This window comes from Hyperoodon ampullatus (assembly GCF_949752795.1).
Source record: "Hyperoodon ampullatus genome assembly, chromosome: 7".
Classification (NCBI taxonomy): Eukaryota; Metazoa; Chordata; class Mammalia; order Artiodactyla; family Ziphiidae; genus Hyperoodon; species Hyperoodon ampullatus.
The window spans coordinates 60,336,045-60,354,361 of record NC_136920.1 but is presented as its reverse complement, the minus strand read 5'-3'; positions in this window follow the sequence as shown (position 1 = coordinate 60,354,361).

Below are 18,317 nucleotides of genomic sequence, written 5' to 3'. Positions count from 1 at the left end.
CTTTAATAATTCCTAACATTCAGCATTTTTCCATGCCTATTTTATTTCTGTTAACCCAAAGTAGAAAAAAACTGTGAGTACAATAAATCTCTTGATATTGTCTTCTTGGAAGGGTGCCCTCTTTTGGATTTTTCGGTCGATTTTCGACCCCAGGATTTTTTTTGAGGGCAGGTGTCATGTACAGGCCTGCAATGAGTGTGAATATTTAGTGACCATTAGCACTGGGTTTAAAGCTGCTGTTGTGGGAAACGGCCAGAAGGCGGCAGCATTTCTCCATTCCCAAATCTGGTTACTAGGGCAGCAGAGCCTTTCTGGAAGTCCTGTTCCCAGGTTGTAAATTAGAATGGAATGTGCCAGGAACAAACCCCATAAGTTTATGTCACATTACTTCTTGTTCGTTGTTTTAATTTTTTTAATCGGGGTAATGATTAGAATATTCTTTGTCCTAGGTGTACACAATGTGAGTAATTTGTACATTACACACATATATATATTTGTAATGTATATATAATATATATATTAATGTACAGATCCTCTTCCCATGTAAATTATTGCAGAGTGTTCCGTAGACATCCCTTGCTATATGGTCAGTCTTTTTGATATATGAATTTCATAGGTATTTGTACACGAACGGCAACCCTAATCTTAATTTATCCATTCCCCCCACCTTTCCTTTTAGATAAGCATAGTATGTTTTCTAAGTCTGTGAGTGTCTTTTTGTGTGGAAATATGTTCATTTGTGTCAGTTGTTAGATAACGTCTATAAGTGATATCATAGTATGTGTCTTTTGCTTTCCGACTTACCTCATGTTCTGTGATTATCTCTAGGCTCATTTATGGTGCCTCATAGAGCAGTGTTTCATTGTTTTCCATGGCTAATATTCCATTGTGTACATGGACCACTTCTTAATCCATTCATCAGTTGATGGACATTTTGCTTGCTTCCGTGTCTTGGCTATTGTGAAATTCCTGCAGTGCGGCTGTTGCAGCCTGTGCCTCCTGAACTCTGGTCTTCTCAGGTGAGAGGCTGAGCGGTGGACCTGCTGAATGGAATGGTGGCTCAATTTTTACTTTTAAACGCAGCTCCTTTATATTCTCATTATTGGCTCTCACCACTTTACATCTCACCGGTAGCTAGAGGGTACAGAGTTCTCTAAAACCCCTTCAGCATTTATTGTTTGTAGACATTTTGCTGATGGTAGTTGACGTGCTTGAGTTGAAATCTTTTTGTGGGTTAGATTTGCATGAGTCTAATAATACCTGATGTTGAGCTTTTCTCCATTTTCCTCTTTTTGAAAAAGAGTGAGTAAAACTTACCTCTTCATGCTATCTCCTTGAAAAATTTGTCAGTGTCGAATTTTTTTGGCCATTCCCTACCTCAGCACAATATTTGAGGGCAGGTGTCCTTCATAGCCCTGTGTCCTTGTGAATGGTAAGTGACCGTTAGCTGTAGGTTTAAAGCCACTCTTGCGGGAAACGGCCACAAAGCGGCCGCATTTCTACATTTCTAACTCTGGGTTTTTGGGCAAAAGAGCTTTCCCGGAAATCGTGTTAGTAGGCTGCAAATTAGAGTTGAATGTGCCAGTGCAACCCACCAAGAGCTTATATCTCCTTAATTGTTGTTTGTTTTTTAAATTTAATTTTTATTAATTATCAGGGCAAATTTGATAAAAGTGTAGCTTCTCCTAGGTGTACAGAATCTGGGTCATCATATCAATGTATCTGTCTGTAACTCTTTGGCTCCTTTCCCCTGTATGTTATGATACAGTGTTGAGTAGACCTCTCTTGGTATTCCATAGGTATTTTGTGATTATATGTTTCATATGTTTTAGTACATGTCTGTTCACCCCAATATCCTAATTCATACATTCCTTACACCTTTCCATTTGGTTAAACGTAATTTGGTTTTCTGAATCTATGCGTGTCCTACTCTTGGAAATTATTACATGGGTATCTATTTTTAGGTAACACCTTATAAGTGATGTGATAGGATATCTGTCTTTTGGTTACTTTCTTACTTCAAGTTGGGTGATTATCTCTAGATCCTTCTATGGTGGTGCCAAGGGCACTGGTCCATGCTTCTCCATGGCTAATATTCCATTGTGTACATGGACGACTACTTCTTGGTGCATTTTTCTGTTGATGGACATTTTGGTTTCTTCCACGTCTCGGCTATGGTATATGTTGCTGCAGTGCCGGATTGGCAGCCTGTGTCTTTTTGATTCTGGTCTACTCAGGTGATAGGTCCATCAGTGGGCCTACCAGATCACATGGTAGCTCAATTTTTACCTTTAAAAGCACCTCCATTCTGCTCTCACTATTGGCTGTTCCCAGGTTACATCCCACCAGCAGCTAGAGGGTATGCTGTTCTCTAATACACCTTCGGCATTTATTCTTTGTAGACTTTTTTGCTGATGATCATTCTGACGGCTGTGAGGTGAACGTTTTTGTAGACTGGATTTCCATGGCTTTATTAATTCCTGATGTTGAGCCTTTTTCCATGCCCTTTTTTTAACAAAAAAAGAAAGAAGCAAAAAGAAAAAAGACAAAGTGTGCATAAAATATGCCTTTTGAAAGTGTCGTTTTCAAATATGCACCTCTTTTGAGTTTTTTGCTCGATTTACAACCCAAGGATTTGCTTTCAGGGCAAGTGTCATTTACGGGCCTGCAATTATTTTGAATATCAACTAACCATTAGCTCTGGGTTTTAGAGCTGCTGTTGTGTGAAACGGCCACAAGGCGGCAGAAGTTCTCCTTTACCAAATCTGGTTTGTAGGACCACAGAGCCTCAAAGGAAATCGTGTTCTAGGTTGCAAATTAGAATGGAAAGTGCCAGGAAAGAACCTCTTATGTTTATGTCTCACGACTGCTTGTTCGTTTTTTTAATTTAATTTTTATTTTTATCACAGCAAGTTTGATTAAAACGTTTTGCTTGTTCTAGGTGTGCAAGATGTAGTTCTTTTACACATATACATATACCTCTTCTTCTTCAAATCCTTTTCTCATGTAAGTTATGACACAATGTTGAGTAGTCTTCTCTTGGTGTTCCGTAGGTCTTTGGTGATTATATACTTCACCTGTGTTTGTATATCTCTGTTAACCCCAGTAACCTAATGTATCCAATGCTCACACCTTTCCATTGGTGAACCATAAGTTTGTTTAATGAATCTGTGATTGCCTTTCTCTGCGGAAATATCATCACTGGTATCAATTTTTAGGTAACCCCTATACGTGATATCATAGGATATGTGTCTTTCGCTTTCTGACTCACTACAAGTTGCATGATTACCTCTAGACTCATCTACGGTGCTGCAAATGGCATTGTGTCATTTTTTTCCTTGGCTAATATTCCATGTGTACATGTACCAGTTCCTCTTTGTCCACTCATCTGTTGATGGACTTTTCGGTTGCTTGCAAGTCTTGGCTATTGTAATACTGCTGCAATGCACATTTGCCTGGCTGTGTCTTTCCAATTCTGTCTTCTTAGTTTATAGGCCCAGGAGTGGGCCTGCTGGCTCATATGGCAGCAAAATGTTTACCTTGTAAAGGCACCTCCATTCTGTTCTCATTAGTGGCTCTTACCAGGTTACATCCCACTTAAAGTGGAGGGTATGCACTTCTCCACAACCCCTTCACCATTTATTGATTGTAGTATTTTTGCTGATGTTTATTGTGACGGGTGTGAGCTGATAACTCTTTGTGGTTGGATTTGCACGTGTCTCATAACCCCTTGAAATTGAGCTTTCAGGCATGTCCTCTTATTCTTCAAACTGTGAGTACAGCTTACCTCTCCAAATTGCTTTCTTGAAGTATGTGCCACAGTTTGAAATAATTTGGCCATTACCTTCCTCAAGACATTTTGAAGGCAGGTTTCATTTACAGCCCTCCAGTACTTGAGGATATGAAGTGACCCTTAGCACAGGTTTTAAAGCTGCTGTTGCAGGTAACGGGCAGAGGGCGGCAGCATTTCTGCTTTCCCCACTGTGGTAACTAGGGAAACAGACCTTCCTGCCAGTGGTGTTCCTCGGTTATAAATTAGAGGGGAATGTGCCCGGATCAACCCCCAAAAGCTGGTGTCTCCTTACTTATATTTGTTTTTTAAATTCAACTTATATTTTCTTATTGGAGTCATATTCCGTTGTGTACATGGACCACTGCTTCTTTGGGCATTCCTCTGTTGATGGACATTTTCGTTGCTTCCAAGTGCTGGCTATGGTAAATATTGCTGCAGTGCAGGATTGCCTGCCTGTGTCTTTTTGATTCTCATCCTCTCAGGCGATAGGCCCAGCAGTGGGTAGGCTTGATTGAATGGTAGCTCAATATTTACCTTTTCAAGGAACATCCTTTGTGTTTTCATTACTGGCTCTTACCATGTCCCACTTTGAACCGAGGGCACGCATTTCTCCACAACCCCTTCAGCATTTATCGTTTGCAGAATTTTTGCTGATGGGCATTCTGACTGGTGTGAGCTGATAGGTTTTTGTTATTTGGATTTGTGTGTCTTTAATAATTCCTAATATTCAGCATTTTTCCACGCCTTTTTAAAATTTCTGTTAAACAAAAACGGAAAAAAAGCTGTAAGTACAATAAACCTCTTGAAGTTGTCTTCTTGGAAGGTTGCCCTCTTTTGAATTTTTTGGTCGATTTTCAACCCCAGGATTTTTTTTGAGGGCAGGTGTCATGTACAGGCCTGCAATGAGTGTGAATATTTAGTGACCATTAGCACTGGGTTTAAAGCTGCTGTTGTGGGAAACGGCCAGAAGGCGGCAGCATTTCTCCATTCCCAAATCTGGTTACTAGGGCAGCAGAGCCTTTCTGGAAGTCCTGTTCCCAGGTTGTAAATTCGAATGGAATGTGCCAGGAAAAAACCCCGTAAGTTTATGTCACATTAATTCTTGTTCGTTGTTTTAAGTTTTTTAAATCGGAGTAATGATTAGAATATTGTTTGTCCTAGGTGTACACAATCTGAGTAATTTGTACATTACACACATATATGTAATGTATATTATATATATATATATATATATATATATATATATATATTAATGGACAGATCCTCTTCCCATGTAAATTAATGCAGAGTGTTCTGTAGACATCCGTTGCTATCTGGTCGGTCTTTTTGCTATATGTATTTAATAGGTATTTGTGCACAAATGGCAACCCTAATCTTAATTTATCCACTCTCCCCACCTTTCCTTTTAGATAAGCATAATATGTTTTCTAAGTCTGTGAGTGTCTTTCTCTGGGGAAACATGTTCATTTGTGTCAGTTGTTAGATAATGCCTATAAGTGATGTCATAATATGTGTCTTTTGCTTTCCGACTTACCACATGTTCTGTGTTCATCTGTAGTCTCATTTATGGTGTCTCAAAGAGCAGTGTTTCATTGTTTTCCATGGCTAATATTCCATGGTGTACATGGACCACTTCTTCTTTATCCATTCATCTGTTGATGGACATTTTGCTTGCTTCCGTGTCTTGGCTATTGTGAAAATCCCTGCAGTGCAGCTGTTGCAGCCTGTGCCTTCTCAACTCTGGTCTTCTCAGGTGAGAGGCTGAGCGGTGGGCCTGCTGTATGGAATGGTCGCTCAATTTTTACTTTTAAACGCAGCTCCTTTATGTTCTCATTATTGGCTCTTACCACTTTACATCTCACAAGCAGCTAGAGGGTACACAGTTCTCTAAAACCCCTTCAGCATTTATTGTTTGTAGACTTTTTGCTGATGGTAGTTGACTTGCTTGAGTTGAAATCTTTTTGTGGGTTAGATTTGCATGAGTCTAATAATACCTGATGTTGAGCTTTTCTCCATTTTCCTCTTTTTGAAAAAGAGTGAGTAAAACTTACCTCTTCATGCTATCTCCTTGAAAACTTTGTCAGTGTCGAATTTTTTTGGCCATTCCCTACCTAAGCACAATATTTGAGGGAAGGTGTCCTTTACAGCCCTGTGTCCTTGTGAATGTTAAGTGACCGTTAGCTGTGGGTTTAAAGCCACCCTTGTGGGAAACGGCCACAAAGTGGCCGCATTTCTACATTTCTAACTCTGGGTTTTTGGGCAAAAGAGCTTTCCTGGAAATCGTGTTAGTAGGCTGCAAATTAGAGTGGAATGTGCCAGCGCAAACCCCCAAGAGCTTATATCTCCTTAATTGTTGTTTGTGTTTTAAATTTAATTTTTATTAATTATCAGGGCAAATTTGATAAAAGTGTAGCTTCTCCTAGGTGTACAGAATCTGGGTCATCATATCAATGTATCTGTCTGTAACTCTTTGGCTCCTTTCCCCTGTATGTTATGATAGAGTGTTGAGTAGACCTCTCTTGGTATTCCATAGGTATTTTGTGATTGTATATTTCATATGTTTTAGTACATGTCTGTTCACCCCAATATCCTAATTCATACATTCCTTACACCTTTCCATTTGGTTAAACGTAATTTGGTTTTCTGAATCTATGCGTGTCCTATTCTTGGAAATTATTACATGGGTATCTATTTTTAGGTAACACCTTATAAGTGATGTGATAGGATATCTGTCTTTTGGTTACTTTCTTACTTCAAGTTGGGTGATTATCTCTAGATCCTTCTATGGTGGTGCCAAGGGCACTGGTCCATGCTTCTCCATGGCTAATATTCCATTGTGTACATGGACGACTACTTCTTGGTGCATTTTTCTGTTGATGGACATTTTGGTTTCTTCCACGTCTCGGCTATGGTATATGTTGCTGCAGTGCCGGATTGGCAGCCTGTGTCTTTTTGATTCTGGTCTACTCAGGTGATAGGTCCATCAGTGGGCCTACCAGATCACATGGTAGCTCAATTTTTACCTTTAAAAGCACCTCCATTCTGCTCTCACTATTGGCTGTTCCCAGGTTACATCCCACCAGCAGCTAGAGGGTATGCTGTTCTCTAATACACCTTCGGCATTTATTCTTTGTAGACTTTTTTGCTGATGATCATTCTGACGGCTGTGAGGTGAACGTTTTTGTAGACTGGATTTCCATGGCTTTATTAATTCCTGATGTTGAGCCTTTTTCCATGCCCTTTTTTTTAACAAAGAAAAAAACAATAAGAAAAAGAAGACAAAATGTGCATAAAATATGACTTTTGAAAGTGTCATTTTCAAATATGCACCTCTCTTGAGTTTTTTGCTCGATTTACAACCCAAGGATTTGCTTTCAAGCAAGTGTCATTTACAGGCCTGCAATTATTTTGAATATCAACTAACCATTAGCGCTGGGTGTTAGCGCTGCTGTTGTATGAAACGGCCACATAGCAGCAGAAGTTCTCCTTTACCAAATGTGGTTTGTAGGGCCACAGAGCCTCAATGGAAGTCATGATCTAGGTTATAAATTAGAATGGAAAGTGCCAGGGAAGAACTACTTATGTTTATGTCTCACTACTGCTTGTTCATTTTTTAATTTAATTTTTATTTTTATCACAGCAAGTTTGATTAAAATGTTTTGCTTGTTCTAGGAGTGCAAGCTGTGGTTCTTTTACACATATACATATATCTATTCTTCTTCGGATCCCTTTCCCATGTAAGTTATGACAGAATGTTGAGTAGTCTTCTCTCGGTGTTCCGTAGGTCTTTGGTGATTATATACTTCACCTGTGTTTGTATATCTCTGTTACCCCAGTAACCTAATGTATCCAATGCTCACACCTTTCCATTGGTGAACCATAAGTTTGTTTAATAAATCTGTGACTGCCTTTCTCTGCGGAAATATCTTCACTGGTATCAATTTTTAGGTAACCCCTGTATGTGATATCATAGGATATGTGTCTTTCACTTTCTGACTCACTACAAGTTGCATGATTACCTCTAGACTCATCTACGGTGCTGCAAATGGCATTGTGTCATTTTTTTCCTTGGCTAATATTCCATGTGTATATGAACCGGTTCTTCTTTGTCCACTCATCTGTTGATGGACTTTTTGGTTGCTTGCAAGTCTTGGCTATTGTAATACTGCTGCAATGCACATTTGCCTGGCTGTGTCTTTCCAATTCTGTCTTCTTAGGTTATAGGCCCAGGAGTGGGCCTGCTGGCTCATATGGTAGCAAATGTTTACCTTGTAAAGGCACCTCCATTCTGTTCTCGTTAGTGGCTCTTACCCGGTTACATCCCACTTAAAGTGGAGGGTATGCTCTTCTCCACAACCCCTTCAGCATTTATTGATTGTAGTTTTTTTTTTGCTGATGTATATTGTGACTGGTTTGAGCTGATAACACTTTGTGGTTGGATTTGCATGTGTCTCATAATTCCTTGAAATTCAGCTTTCAGGCATGCCCTTTTTTTCTTATAACTGTGAATACAGCTTACCTCTTCAAATAGTTTTCTTCAAGTATGTGCCACGGTTGGAAATATTTTTGCCATTACCTCCCTCAAGACATTTTGAGGGCAGGTTTTATTTCTTGCCCTCCAGTACTTGTGGATATGAAGTGACCCTTAGCACAGGTTTTAAAGCTGCTGTTGCAGGTAACGGGCAGAGGGCGGCAGCATTTCTGCTTTCCCCACTGTGGTAACTAGGGAAACAGTCCTTCCTACCAGTGGTGTTCCTCGGTTATAAATTAGAGGGGAATGTGCCCGGATCAACCCCCAAAAGCCGATGTCTCCTTACTTATGTTTGTTTTTTAAATTGAATTTCTATTTTTTATTGGAGTCATATTCCGTTGTGTACATGGACCACTGCTTCTTTGGGCATTCCTCTGTTGATGGACATTTTCATTGTTTCCAAGTGTAGGCTATGGTAAATATTGCTGGAGTGCAGGATTGCCAGCCTGTGTCTTTTTGATTCTCATCCTCTCAGGCGATAGACCCAGCAGTGGGTAGGCTTGATTGAATGGTAGCTCAATATTTACCTTTTCAAGGAACACCCTTTGTGTTTTCATTACTGGTCCTTACCATGTCCCACTTTGAGCCGAGGGTACGCATTTCTCCACAACCCCTTCAGCATTTATCATTTGCAGAATTTTTGCTGATGGCCATTCTGACTGGTGTGAGCTGATAGGTTTTTGTAATTTGGATTTGCATGTCTTTAATAATTCCTAACATTCAGCATTTTTCCATGCCTATTTTATTTCTGTTAACCCAAAGTAGAAAAAAACTGTGAGTACAATAAATCTCTTGATATTGTCTTCTTGGAAGGGTGCCCTCTTTTGGATTTTTCGGTCGATTTTCGACCCCAGGATTTTTTTTGAGGGCAGGTGTCATGTACAGGCCTGCAATGAGTGTGAATATTTAGTGACCATTAGCACTGGGTTTAAAGCTGCTGTTGTGGGAAACGGCCAGAAGGCGGCAGCATTTCTCCATTCCCAAATCTGGTTACTAGGGCAGCAGAGCCTTTCTGGAAGTCCTGTTCCCAGGTTGTAAATTAGAATGGAATGTGCCAGGAACAAACCCCATAAGTTTATGTCACATTACTTCTTGTTCGTTGTTTTAATTTTTTTAATCGGGGTAATGATTAGAATATTCTTTGTCCTAGGTGTACACAATGTGAGTAATTTGTACATTACACACATATATATATTTGTAATGTATATATAATATATATATTAATGTACAGATCCTCTTCCCATGTAAATTATTGCAGAGTGTTCCGTAGACATCCCTTGCTATATGGTCAGTCTTTTTGATATATGAATTTCATAGGTATTTGTACACGAACGGCAACCCTAATCTTAATTTATCCATTCCCCCCACCTTTCCTTTTAGATAAGCATAGTATGTTTTCTAAGTCTGTGAGTGTCTTTTTGTGTGGAAATATGTTCATTTGTGTCAGTTGTTAGATAACGTCTATAAGTGATATCATAGTATGTGTCTTTTGCTTTCCGACTTACCTCATGTTCTGTGATTATCTCTAGGCTCATTTATGGTGCCTCATAGAGCAGTGTTTCATTGTTTTCCATGGCTAATATTCCATTGTGTACATGGACCACTTCTTAATCCATTCATCAGTTGATGGACATTTTGCTTGCTTCCGTGTCTTGGCTATTGTGAAATTCCTGCAGTGCGGCTGTTGCAGCCTGTGCCTCCTGAACTCTGGTCTTCTCAGGTGAGAGGCTGAGCGGTGGACCTGCTGAATGGAATGGTGGCTCAATTTTTACTTTTAAACGCAGCTCCTTTATATTCTCATTATTGGCTCTCACCACTTTACATCTCACCGGTAGCTAGAGGGTACAGAGTTCTCTAAAACCCCTTCAGCATTTATTGTTTGTAGACATTTTGCTGATGGTAGTTGACGTGCTTGAGTTGAAATCTTTTTGTGGGTTAGATTTGCATGAGTCTAATAATACCTGATGTTGAGCTTTTCTCCATTTTCCTCTTTTTGAAAAAGAGTGAGTAAAACTTACCTCTTCATGCTATCTCCTTGAAAAATTTGTCAGTGTCGAATTTTTTTGGCCATTCCCTACCTCAGCACAATATTTGAGGGCAGGTGTCCTTCATAGCCCTGTGTCCTTGTGAATGGTAAGTGACCGTTAGCTGTAGGTTTAAAGCCACTCTTGCGGGAAACGGCCACAAAGCGGCCGCATTTCTACATTTCTAACTCTGGGTTTTTGGGCAAAAGAGCTTTCCCGGAAATCGTGTTAGTAGGCTGCAAATTAGAGTTGAATGTGCCAGCGCAACCCACCAAGAGCTTATATCTCCTTAATTGTTGTTTGTTTTTTAAATTTAATTTTTATTAATTATCAGGGCAAATTTGATAAAAGTGTAGCTTCTCCTAGGTGTACAGAATCTGGGTCATCATATCAATGTATCTGTCTGTAACTCTTTGGCTCCTTTCCCCTGTATGTTATGATAGAGTGTTGAGTAGACCTCTCTTGGTATTCCATAGGTATTTTGTGATTATATGTTTCATATGTTTTAGTACATGTCTGTTCACCCCAATATCCTAATTCATACATTCCTTACACCTTTCCATTTGGTTAAACGTAATTTGGTTTTCTGAATCTATGCGTGTCCTACTCTTGGAAATTATTACATGGGTATCTATTTTTAGGTAACACCTTATAAGTGATGTGATAGGATATCTGTCTTTTGGTTACTTTCTTACTTCAAGTTGGGTGATTATCTCTAGATCCTTCTATGGTGGTGCCAAGGGCACTGGTCCATGCTTCTCCATGGCTAATATTCCATTGTGTACATGGACGACTACTTCTTGGTGCATTTTTCTGTTGATGGACATTTTGGTTTCTTCCACGTCTCGGCTATGGTATATGTTGCTGCAGTGCCGGATTGGCAGCCTGTGTCTTTTTGATTCTGGTCTACTCAGGTGATAGGTCCATCAGTGGGCCTACCAGATCACATGGTAGCTCAATTTTTACCTTTAAAAGCACCTCCATTCTGCTCTCACTATTGGCTGTTCCCAGGTTACATCCCACCAGCAGCTAGAGGGTACGCTGTTCTCTAATACACCTTCAGCATTTATTCTTTGTAGACTTTTTTGCTGATGATCATTCTGACGGCTGTGAGGTGAACGTTTTTGTAGACTGGATTTCCATGGCTTTATTAATTCCTGATGTTGAGCCTTTTTCCATGCCCTTTTTTTAACAAAAAAAGAAAGAAGCAAAAAGAAAAAAGACAAAGTGTGCATAAAATATGCCTTTTGAAAGTGTCGTTTTCAAATATGCACCTCTTTTGAGTTTTTTGCTCGATTTACAACCCAAGGATTTGCTTTCAGGGCAAGTGTCATTTACGGGCCTGCAATTATTTTGAATATCAACTAACCATTAGCTCTGGGTTTTAGAGCTGCTGTTGTGTGAAACGGCCACAAGGCGGCAGAAGTTCTCCTTTACCAAATCTGGTTTGTAGGACCACAGAGCCTCAAAGGAAATCGTGTTCTAGGTTGCAAATTAGAATGGAAAGTGCCAGGAAAGAACCCCTTATGTTTATGTCTCACGACTGCTTGTTCGTTTTTTTAATTTAATTTTTATTTTTATCACAGCAAGTTTGATTAAAACGTTTTGCTTGTTCTAGGTGTGCAAGATGTAGTTCTTTTACACATATACATATACCTCTTCTTCTTCAAATCCTTTTCTCATGTAAGTTATGACACAATGTTGAGTAGTCTTCTCTCGGTGTTCCGTAGGTCTTTGGTGATTATATACTTCACCTGTGTTTGTATATCTCTGTTAACCCCAGTAACCTAATGTATCCAATGCTCACACCTTTCCATTGGTGAACCATAAGTTTGTTTAATGAATCTGTGATTGCCTTTCTCTGCGGAAATATCATCACTGGTATCAATTTTTAGGTAACCCCTATACGTGATATCATAGGATATGTGTCTTTCGCTTTCTGACTCACTACAAGTTGCATGATTACCTCTAGACTCATCTACGGTGCTGCAAATGGCATTGTGTCATTTTTTTCCTTGGCTAATATTCCATGTGTACATGTACCAGTTCCTCTTTGTCCACTCATCTGTTGATGGACTTTTCGGTTGCTTGCAAGTCTTGGCTATTGTAATACTGCTGCAATGCACATTTGCCTGGCTGTGTCTTTCCAATTCTGTCTTCTTAGGTTATAGGCCCAGGAGTGGGCCTGCTGGCTCATATGGCAGCAAAATGTTTACCTTGTAAAGGCACCTCCATTCTGTTCTCATTAGTGGCTCTTACCAGGTTACATCCCACTTAAAGTGGAGGGTATGCACTTCTCCACAACCCCTTCACCATTTATTGATTGTAGTATTTTTGCTGATGTTTATTGTGACGGGTGTGAGCTGATAACTCTTTGTGGTTGGATTTGCACGTGTCTCATAACCCCTTGAAATTGAGCTTTCAGGCATGTCCTCTTATTCTTCAAACTGTGAGTACAGCTTACCTCTCCAAATTGCTTTCTTGAAGTATGTGCCACAGTTTGAAATAATTTGGCCATTACCTTCCTCAAGACATTTTGAAGGCAGGTTTCATTTACAGCCCTCCAGTACTTGAGGATATGAAGTGACCCTTAGCACAGGTTTTAAAGCTGCTGTTGCAGGTAACGGGCAGAGGGCGGCAGCATTTCTGCTTTCCCCACTGTGGTAACTAGGGAAACAGACCTTCCTGCCAGTGGTGTTCCTCGGTTATAAATTAGAGGGGAATGTGCCCGGATCAACCCCCAAAAGCTGGTGTCTCCTTACTTATATTTGTTTTTTAAATTCAACTTATATTTTCTTATTGGAGTCATATTCCGTTGTGTACATGGACCACTGCTTCTTTGGGCATTCCTCTGTTGATGGACATTTTCGTTGCTTCCAAGTGCTGGCTATGGTAAATATTGCTGCAGTGCAGGATTGCCTGCCTGTGTCTTTTTGATTCTCATCCTCTCAGGCGATAGGCCCAGCAGTGGGTAGGCTTGATTGAATGGTAGCTCAATATTTACCTTTTCAAGGAACATCCTTTGTGTTTTCATTACTGGCTCTTACCATGTCCCACTTTGAACCGAGGGCACGCATTTCTCCACAACCCCTTCAGCATTTATCGTTTGCAGAATTTTTGCTGATGGCCATTCTGACTGGTGTGAGCTGATAGGTTTTTGTTATTTGGATTTGTGTGTCTTTAATAATTCCTAATATTCAGCATTTTTCCATGCCTTTTTAAAATTTCTGTTAAACAAAAACGGAAAAAAAGCTGTAAGTACAATAAACCTCTTGAAGTTGTCTTCTTGGAAGGTTGCCCTCTTTTGAATTTTTTGGTCGATTTTCAACCCCAGGATTTTTTTTGAGGGCAGGTGTCATGTACAGGCCTGCAATGAGTGTGAATATTTAGTGACCATTAGCACTGGGTTTAAAGCTGCTGTTGTGGGAAACGGCCAGAAGGCGGCAGCATTTCTCCATTCCCAAATCTGGTTACTAGGGCAGCAGAGCCTTTCTGGAAGTCCTGTTCCCAGGTTGTAAATTCGAATGGAATGTGCCAGGAAAAAACCCCGTAAGTTTATGTCACATTAATTCTTGTTCGTTGTTTTAAGTTTTTTAAATCGGAGTAATGATTAGAATATTGTTTGTCCTAGGTGTACACAATGTGAGTAATTTGTACATTACACACATATATGTAATGTATATTATATATATATATATATATATTAATGGACAGATCCTCTTCCCATGTAAATTAATGCAGAGTGTTCTGTAGACATCCGTTGCTATCTGGTCGGTCTTTTTGCTATATGTATTTAATAGGTATTTGTGCACAAATGGCAACCCTAATCTTAATTTATCCACTCTCCCCACCTTTCCTTTTAGATAAGCATAATATGTTTTCTAAGTCTGTGAGTGTCTTTCTCTGGGGAAACATGTTCATTTGTGTCAGTTGTTAGATAATGCCTATAAGTGATGTCATAATATGTGTCTTTTGCTTTCCGACTTACCACATGTTCTGTGTTCATCTGTAGTCTCATTTATGGTGTCTCAAAGAGCAGTGTTTCATTGTTTTCCATGGCTAATATTCCATGGTGTACATGGACCACTTCTTCTTTATCCATTCATCTGTTGATGGACATTTTGCTTGCTTCCGTGTCTTGGCTATTGTGAAAATCCCTGCAGTGCAGCTGTTGCAGCCTGTGCCTTCTCAACTCTGGTCTTCTCAGGTGAGAGGCTGAGCGGTGGGCCTGCTGTATGGAATGGTCGCTCAATTTTTACTTTTAAACACAGCTCCTTTATGTTCTCATTATTGGCTCTTACCACTTTACATCTCACAAGCAGCTAGAGGGTACACAGTTCTCTAAAACCCCTTCAGCATTTATTGTTTGTAGACTTTTTGCTGATGGTAGTTGACTTGCTTGAGTTGAAATCTTTTTGTGGGTTAGATTTGCATGAGTCTAATAATACCTGATGTTGAGCTTTTCTCCATTTTCCTCTTTTTGAAAAAGAGTGAGTAAAACTTACCTCTTCATGCTATCTCCTTGAAAAATTTGTCAGTGTCGAATTTTTTTGGCCATTCCCTACCTAAGCACAATATTTGAGGGAAGGTGTCCTTTACAGCCCTGTGTCCTTGTGAATGTTAAGTGACCGTTAGCTGTGGGTTTAAAGCCACCCTTGTGGGAAACGGCCACAAAGTGGCCACATTTCTACATTTCTAACTCTGGGTTTTTGGGCAAAAGAGCTTTCCCGGAAATCGTGTTAGTAGGCTGCAAATTAGAGTGGAATGTGCCAGCGCAACCCACCAAGAGCTTATATCTCCTTAATTGTTGTTTGTTTTTTAAATTTAATTTTTATTAATTATCAGGGCAAATTTGATAAAAGTGTAGCTTCTCCTAGGTGTACAGAATCTGGGTCATCATATCAATGTATCTGTCTGTAACTCTTTGGCTCCTTTCCCCTGTATGTTATGATAGAGTGTTGAGTAGACCTCTCTTGGTATTCCATAGGTATTTTGTGATTATATGTTTCATATGTTTTAGTACATGTCTGTTCACCCCAATATCCTAATTCATACATTCCTTACACCTTTCCATTTGGTTAAACGTAATTTGGTTTTCTGAATCTATGCGTGTCCTACTCTTGGAAATTATTACATGGGTATCTATTTTTAGGTAACACCTTATAAGTGATGTGATAGGATATCTGTCTTTTGGTTACTTTCTTACTTCAAGTTGGGTGATTATCTCTAGATCCTTCTATGGTGGTGCCAAGGGCACTGGTCCATGCTTCTCCATGGCTAATATTCCATTGTGTACATGGACGACTACTTCTTGGTGCATTTTTCTGTTGATGGACATTTTGGTTTCTTCCACGTCTCGGCTATGGTATATGTTGCTGCAGTGCCGGATTGGCAGCCTGTGTCTTTTTGATTCTGGTCTACTCAGGTGATAGGTCCCTCAGTGGGCCTACCAGATCACATGGTAGCTCAATTTTTACCTTTAAAAGCACCTCCATTCTGCTCTCACTATTGGCTGTTCCCAGGTTACATCCCACCAGCAGCTAGAGGGTACGCTGTTCTCTAATACACCTTCGGCATTTATTCTTTGTAGACTTTTTTGCTGATGATCATTCTGACGGCTGTGAGGTGAACGTTTTTGTAGACTGGATTTCCATGGCTTTATTAATTCCTGATGTTGAGCCTTTTTCCATGCCCTTTTTTTTAACAAAGAAAAAAACAATAAGAAAAAGAAGACAAAATGTGCATAAAATATGACTTTTGAAAGTGTCATTTTCAAATATGCACCTCTTTTGAGTTTTTTGCTCGATTTACAACCCAAGGATTTGCTTTCAAGCAAGTGTCATTTACAGGCCTGCAATTATTTTGAATATCAACTAACCATTAGCGCTGGGTTTTAGAGCTGCTGTTGTATGAAACGGCCACATAGCAGCAGAAGTTCTCCTTTACCAAATGTGGTTTGTAGGGCCACAGAGCCTCAATGGAAGTCATGATCTAGGTTATAAATTAGAATGGAAAGTGCCAGGGAAGAACTACTTATGTTTATGTCTCACTACTGCTTGTTCATTTTTTAATTTAATTTTTATTTTTATCACAGCAAGTTTGATTAAAATGTTTTGCTTGTTCTAGGAGTGCAAGCTGTGGTTCTTTTACACATATACATATATCTATTCTTCTTCGGATCCCTTTCCCATGTAAGTTATGACAGAATGTTGAGTAGTCTTCTCTCGGTGTTCCGTAGGTCTTTGGTGATTATATACTTCACCTGTGTTTGTATATCTCTGTTACCCCAGTAACCTAATGTATCCAATGCTCACACCTTTCCATTGGTGAACCATAAGTTTGTTTAATAAATCTGTGACTGCCTTTCTCTGCGGAAATATCTTCACTGGTATCAATTTTTAGGTAACCCCTGTATGTGATATCATAGGATATGTGTCTTTCACTTTCTGACTCACTACAAGTTGCATGATTACCTCTAGACTCATCTACGGTGCTGCAAATGGCATTGTGTCATTTTTTTCCTTGGCTAATATTCCATGTGTATATGAACCGGTTCTTCTTTGTCCACTCATCTGTTGATGGACTTTTTGGTTGCTTGCAAGTCTTGGCTATTGTAATACTGCTGCAATGCACATTTGCCTGGCTGTGTCTTTCCAATTCTGTCTTCTTAGGTTATAGGCCCAGGAGTGGGCCTGCTGGCTCATATGGTAGCAAATGTTTACCTTGTAAAGGCACCTCCATTCTGTTCTCGTTAGTGGCTCTTACCCGGTTACATCCCACTTAAAGTGGAGGGTATGCTCTTCTCCACAACCCCTTCAGCATTTATTGATTGTAGTTTTTTTTTTGCTGATGTATATTGTGACTGGTTTGAGCTGATAACACTTTGTGGTTGGATTTGCATGTGTCTCATAATTCCTTGAAATTCAGCTTTCAGGCATGCCCTTTTTTTCTTATAACTGTGAATACAGCTTACCTCTTCAAATAGTTTTCTTCAAGTATGTGCCACGGTTGGAAATATTTTTGCCATTACCTCCCTCAAGACATTTTGAGGGCAGGTTTTATTTCTTGCCCTCCAGTACTTGTGGATATGAAGTGACCCTTAGCACAGGTTTTAAAGCTGCTGTTGCAGGTAACGGGCAGAGGGCGGCAGCATTTCTGCTTTCCCCACTGTGGTAACTAGGGAAACAGTCCTTCCTACCAGTGGTGTTCCTCGGTTATAAATTAGAGGGGAATGTGCCCGGATCAACCCCCAAAAGCCGATGTCTCCTTACTTATGTTTGTTTTTTAAATTGAATTTCTATTTTTTATTGGAGTCATATTCCGTTGTGTACATGGACCACTGCTTCTTTGGGCATTCCTCTGTTGATGGACATTTTCATTGTTTCCAAGTGTAGGCTATGGTAAATATTGCTGGAGTGCAGGATTGCCAGCCTGTGTCTTTTTGATTCTCATCCTCTCAGGCGATAGACCCAGCAGTGGGTAGGCTTGATTGAATGGTAGCTCAATATTTACCTTTTCAAGGAACACCCTTTGTGTTTTCATTACTGGTCCTTACCATGTCCCACTTTGAGCCGAGGGTACGCATTTCTCCACAACCCCTTCAGCATTTATCATTTGCAGAATTTTTGCTGATGGCCATTCTGACTGGTGTGAGCTGATAGGTTTTTGTAATTTGGATTTGCATGTCTTTAATAATTCCTAACATTCAGCATTTTTCCATGCCTATTTTATTTCTGTTAACCCAAAGTAGAAAAAAACTGTGAGTACAATAAATCTCTTGATATTGTCTTCTTGGAAGGGTGCCCTCTTTTGGATTTTTCGGTCGATTTTCGACCCCAGGATTTTTTTTGAGGGCAGGTGTCATGTACAGGCCTGCAATGAGTGTGAATATTTAGTGACCATTAGCACTGGGTTTAAAGCTGCTGTTGTGGGAAACGGCCAGAAGGCGGCAGCATTTCTCCATTCCCAA